Source organism: Oryctolagus cuniculus, chromosome 12, assembly GCF_051225735.1.
Source record: "Oryctolagus cuniculus isolate XC-2025 breed Fujian yellow rabbit chromosome 12, ASM5122573v1, whole genome shotgun sequence".
In the NCBI taxonomy this organism is placed as follows: domain Eukaryota; kingdom Metazoa; phylum Chordata; class Mammalia; order Lagomorpha; family Leporidae; genus Oryctolagus; species Oryctolagus cuniculus.
In genome coordinates this window covers 17,643,881-17,649,880 of record NC_142878.1, presented here as the reverse complement: position 1 = coordinate 17,649,880, position 6,000 = coordinate 17,643,881, and the positions used below count along the sequence as shown (strand labels likewise).

The window sequence follows — 6,000 nt, the reverse complement described above, 5'->3', positions numbered from 1 at the left end:
TTTAACATGTATATTTGGATCTTATTTCTATCCATTGGGACAGTTTTTGTCTTCTACTCATAGTGTTTAGTCCATTTACAGAGAGAGAAAATCTTCCATCTGCTGATTTACTACCAACATGCTGGCAATCCTGGCTGAAGCCAGGAGCTTCACCTGGGTCTTCACCCACGTGGGTGCAGGGCCCGAGCTCCTGGGTAGTCTTCCATTGCCTTCCCAGGTGCATTTAGCAGGGAGCTGGATCAGAAGTAGAGCAGCTGGAACACCCAACAGTGCTCTTATGGGATGCCGGATGGCAGGCAGCGGCTTTACCCACTGTGTCGCATTGGGGCCCTTCTATCTGCTTTTGATTGGGTTTGCACTTTATCTGCCTATTAGCTGTACCTCTTCTTCTTTTATTAATTGCTCTAGGAATTATATTTTTAAGTGATCGATTTATGTCCTGTCATTTCACCTACAGTGTCATAACCCTTTGGAATCTAACTTTGACATTCGGCCCTGGGGCAGAGAGAAAAGTAGCCATCTGTTCATTGAAAATGCGTGGGTTAGGAACCTCAGTGCTACTCAAAGGCCCTGTGTTCCAGGAGCCTGAGGGACCTCCGGAGCCGCCGGCAGCAGCAGTCTCTGCAGATCGAGGCAACTGAGAGATTCTCCGGCCAGAATTCATTCGCTGTTACGTTTTGCCTGATCCAGAGCACAACCCGTGGGTCACCCACCCTCTGGTGGTTTTCAAAACCCAGCGGCCGGGCTAGAACACTTGACGCCTGGGTGAGGGGGAGCAGGGAGCTCGGGGCCCGTTCTCGTGACAAGCTCGCACCGTCAGCAGCTCCACGGGATGTGCTCAACCTGCCTCCAGGATTTGGGGGTGTGTGTGCGTGGGGGGGATAGTTCCAGCGGGGGTTCCTCCGGCCAGCCATTCCCAACAAGTCTGCGCACGGACTCGGAGGGTGGTGGGGCTGCGATGCGTGTGGAAAGCTGAGGGCTCACGCTCCGCGGGCCTCCTCCCCGGCGGTGGGGCGCCCCAGGGGTCCCCCCCAACCCAAGGCCCTTCGGTAGCTCATCCCGCCCGCCGCGCAGACCCTGGGGTCTGAGGAGCCCTGCTCCCTTTGATTCTTGAGCGGGCGGCCCCACGCCCGATCTCAGCCGGCCGCGGGGGCGAGAGCGCCTTCGGGGGCCGGCGGGGCAGGGGGGACGCCCGGCCGGCAGGAGGGAGCGGACTGGGCCGCGCGGCCCGAGCGCGGAGGGAGGAGCGCCAGGAGGAAGGGGCCGAGCCGGGAGAACACCCGCCCCGGGAGGAAGGGGAGGAGGCCGGGTGTTTCCTGGCGCATTCCCGGCCCGCCCGAGTGACTCACTGAGGCAGGAAACTCCCAGCGCCCGCCCGGGACCCCCGAGCCGCCGCCGCGGACGCAGGTAACGAGCGTCGCCGCTCCCACTCCCGCGCCCGCCCTGCAGCCTCCCGTGGGGTTCGGGGCTGCCCTGGGGACCCGAGCCGGCCAGGGCGGCGGCGGGGCTGGGCCGGGGCCCCGCAGGCGGCCGGGACTTGCCCTCAGTGGCGCGGCCTCCCCGGTGGCGAGGCCTTCCCGGGATCGCCCGAACCCTTGGCCTCGGTGCGCCGGATCCCGCACTCCCACACCCCCAGCCCCAGCCCCAGCCCGCAGATCCCTCTCTCCTGCACCCGGGGCCCCTGCCCGCCGGCTCCTGCGCTCCCGGAACTGCGGCCCCCAGACCCCTCCGTCCCGGAACCTCCGGCCCGGCGCTCCCCGGGTCCGGTACCGGCGCCCCCCGGCACGTGGCGGAGCCCCCGTGAGGAAGGGACACACCGGCCCTTGGCGTGGCATTGTTGGGAAGTGAGGAGAGCAGCGTGTTCATCTTGCGCTAGGGTCGTGCGACGAGACCTGACCCCGCTTTTGTGGTCGGGCGAAACCGCTCTGCGGCTTAGTGGGGAGAGGAGTTTTGGGCTTTGTTCGGGAGACGGGATGGCTACGTGGGTAGCGCCGCTCGGCACAGCCGTTCTGGATTGTGTATTTTAAGCCTCAGATGCTTCATTTGCAGCACATGGTGGGTGTGAGAAGAAGGTGCGAGTGTTTGGAAATGGGGTTGGAGGAGCGCTGTTGGAGCTAGGGAGGCGTCTGGAGAGTGTCAGCTGCGCCGCTGAGTCTGAACGGCCCGGATAGCCATTGCTGTCCACGCCCGCGTCCGCCCCCGGGGGCCACTGCGACTTCGGGAGCCGTGCGCCCCGTCGGACCTCCTCTGCGGCTTCGTGAGCCCAGTGGTGGTTCCTGGCCGCCGTGAGTGAAGCGGCAGTGATACCTGGCGCTGGTGTCAGGTCGCTGTGCTCGGATCAGTCAGGTGCCTGGGACGCGGCCGCTACCGCTGCCTGCGCTGGTGCCTGGACCCGTGCGGGTCCCGAGCCCTGCACATCGCTGATGGTTTTCTATGCACAGCCTACACCTGCAGACGCGGAGCCTGAAAGGAGCAATCCCGTGCTGAATCCACGTGGGCCGCGCCAGGTGTGCAGGTGTAGGAATCCAGCTGATGATGTGGGGTTCGTTGCTGCCTCTTCCTCCAGCAGCTTCCTCACTGGGACGGAGGCAAAATGCGCAGTGTTGTGGCCGAGAACATTTCCTGTGTCCTACATGTGTTTGTGTGCCGATAGGCTGCTCATAGAGAATAGAGCCCCTACGTGTCTCTCTCTCTCTCTGTATTTAAATTTATTTTAAAATTTGCATGCTGTCAAACTTGGGTTTTGCTGTGCAGTTCCCTTTGACCGGCTGATATAGAATCGTGTGAGGGCAACCGCAGTTAGGAAATGGGCCAGCTGCAGGATCCCCCATGCTGCCCGGGCAGTGCGCCTTGCTCCCTGTCGTTCTCCACTCTTCCCAGAGTGTTGTATGTGGTCCAGGGGTCTGGCTTGTTTCACATAGTTAGCAGCTAAAACTTTGTCCCTGAGGACTGAAGAAGGGAGGTTGGAGAGTGGAGCTCTGTCTGGGATACAATGTGAAAGAGACTAGAATTGCATTTTTGAAGTGGTGAGAAAACTTACAAAACTCTAACTCATTAAAAAGATTAAAACCACACAGAACTATGTATACTGAAAGTGAAATTCCCTTAGAATTTCTCTGTGTGTTCGGGGTTTTTTTTCTTTTGTAACATGCTGAGATTGTATTGTGTGTGTTGTCATACATTTTCACTTAACGATGTTAAATTACTTGAAGATCTTGGAAATCTTTTTCCTGTTTTTTTCTAAGATCTTGTAAATCTTCATATCTTGGTGTACACAAATTTTCCCCATTTTTTTATGGCTAAAGTATTCCATAGGATCATATTTTATTGAATCAGCTGCTATTGGCATTATTCATCACCACAGTCTATGCTTTGTATCTATTTTTGTGTAATACTAAATTTGTCATACTGAAGGCAAATTTGGGGTTTAAACAACAGCTAACATTTCTTAGGTGTTGATGTTGTGGGCATCATTCTAAACCAGGTCTACTTTTCCTATAAAGGTCCAGGTAGTGGCTGTTTTAAGGCTTTGTGGGACACTTAAAAATTATTTATCGGAGAGGCAATGAGAGAGATTAAGACAGAGCTCTCATTTTCTGTATTTGTTTGTTTGTTTTCCCTAAATGCCCACAATGACCAGGGCTTGGCTGGGGCTGAGGCCAGGAGCTGGGAACTCAATCAAGGTCTCTCATATGGGTGGCAAGGACCTAATTACTTGGGCCTGCACCACTGTCTTCCAGTGTTTGCATTAATGAGAAGTTGGAATTGGGAGCCAAGCCAGGCATCAAACCCAGGCAGGCTAGATGTGGAATATAGACATCTTAACTAGTGTTCTTTTTTTGTTTGTTTGTGTTTTTTAAGCTAGATGAGATATATATTACAGAGAAGGAGAGGCAGAAGTAGAGAGAGGAAGAGAGACAGAGAGACCCATCTGCTGGTTCACTCTTCAAATGACCTCAAACAGCCAGGGCTGGGCCAGACTGGAGCCAGGAGCTTCCTCCAGGTCTCCCACATGGGTGCAGGGGCCGAGCACCTGGGCCATCCTCCATGCTTTCCCAGGTGCATTAGCAGGGAGCTGGATCAGAAGTGGAGTAGCAGGCACTTGAACCAGAGCCCGTATGGGATGCCGGCATTGAAGGCAGTGGCTTTACCCACTACGCCACGACGCTGGCCCCTTAACTGGTGTTTTAAGTGCTAGGTTGAATGCCTGCCCAGTGGGACATTTGGATTCTCTGTGTAGCACCAGAGCAGCACAATAGGTGATGAATGGATATGGCTTTGTGCCATCAAAACTTAGTTACTGGCCGGCACCGCGGCTCACTAGGCTAATCTTCCACCTTGCGGCGCCGGCACACCGGGTTCTAGTCCAGGTCGGGGTGCCGGATTCTGTCCCAGTTGCCCCCCTTCTAGGCCAGCTCTCTGCTGTGGCCCGGGAGTGCAGTGGAGGATGGCCCAAGTGCTTGGGCCCTGCACCCCATGGGAGACCAGGAGAAGCACCTGGCTCCTGCCATCGGATCAGCGCAGTGCGCCGGCCGCGGCGGCCATTGGAGGGTGAACCAACGGCAAAGGAAGACCTTTCTGTCTCTCTCTCTCACTGTCCACTCTGCCTGTCAAAAAACAAAAACAAAAACAAAAAAAAAAAAACTTAGTTACTGAAAAGAGGCAGTAGGCCGTCATTCGGGGTCTCATTCTATGTAGTTATATAACTACCCTCAAAGGTAGGTGCAAATATTCCCATTTTATGGATGAGGAAAACTGACAAGGAGAGAAGTACTGGTCTTAGGTTACAAGTCTTGTAAGTTACGGAGTTCAGACTCTGAATTCAACCATCCGACTAGCACACTCGCAGATTTCAAACTTGCACAGGTTTAAAAATTAGAAGGAAGCTGCCAGAGACCTCCCTCCCTCGTCCCCCAGTGTCAGAACCTGTAAGGTAACCCTCAGGTGCCCACTGAATCACCCGCTGGTGCTGCTGCTGGGAGAGTGGCCTTGCTCAGCGACCGCCCCACAGCACCTTCACCACTGCCCGGGTGTTCTCTGTTCTCACCGAGCCCGTCTGGATGCCGGGTCTGGATCTGTGTTGCACCAGCACCAGCTGGTAGAAAGGTCAGCTCAGTCAGTGCCTGGGGCCTCCCAGCTGGCCGGTGGGAGGGAGGACAGAGACTTCCCCGGCAAGTCGGCTGCTTTGACGTTGTTGGTGTCTGCTCCCAAGCCCGGGTGGGTGCACTGCTTGGCCTGCCACAGCCCATTTTCCTTGAGTAATATAAAATTTAGGAGATTGTGATGAATGTCAAAGGAGATAATACAGGAAACCCACAGTAAGGGATGGTTACTATTTGTACTGTTTTCTAAAGCTTTTCTATTTGAAAAGTGTATTTTATAGTGGGAGGTTTTAACTAACATGTTACAGTTACACTTGCTGCTTTTGCCTCCAAAATTTAGCCAGCTCTGGGGCAGGGATTGTGGTGCAGTGGGTTAAGCTACTGCTTGGGATGCCCGCACCCCATAGCAGAGGGCCTGGGATGGAGTTCTGCCTGCACTTCTGATCCAGCTTCCTGCCAGTGTACACCCCGGTAGGAGGCGGGTGATGGCTCAAGAACTTGAGTCCTAGAAGGAGTTTCTGGCTCCTGATTTTGGCTTGGCCTAACTCTGGCTGCCGTGGGCATTTGGGGAGTGAACTAGTGGGATCGCTCTCTCTCTCTCTCTCTGTCTCAGATTCTCTTTATCTTTTTCTAGAAAAAATATTTATTTATTTGCAAGGCAGAGTTAGAGAGAGGGTGAGACAGACCCTCCATCCACTGGCTCACTCCTCAAATGGCCTCAACGGCCAGGACAGGACCAGGCCAAAGCCAGTAGCTAGGAGCCAGGAGCTTCATCCTGGTTTCCTATATGGAGAGGAAAGCAGCGGCCCCAAGTCCCTGGGCCTTCCTCCTCTGCCCTCCCAGGCACATTATCAGGGAGCTGGATCAACTGGGACCAGCTGATCATATGGGATGTCAA

At 55.2% G+C, this 6,000-nt stretch overlaps 1 protein-coding gene across 3 annotated transcripts in view; it reads left to right on the top strand.

Annotated features, from left to right (window-relative positions):
* Nucleotides 1-1,239: 1,239 nt before the first annotated feature.
* The window catches only part of CYFIP1 (cytoplasmic FMR1 interacting protein 1), a 99,374-nt gene continuing 94,613 nt past the window's right edge, over nucleotides 1,240-6,000 (top strand). For 2 of the 3 annotated variants that reach the window (XM_051822213.3, XM_051822214.3), the window contains exon 1: nucleotides 1,240-1,407. The gene's annotated coding sequence lies outside the window, so the exon portion shown is untranslated. The remainder of the gene's footprint in view (nucleotides 1,408-6,000) is intronic. The other variant, XM_089309607.1, reaches the window with a different exon arrangement.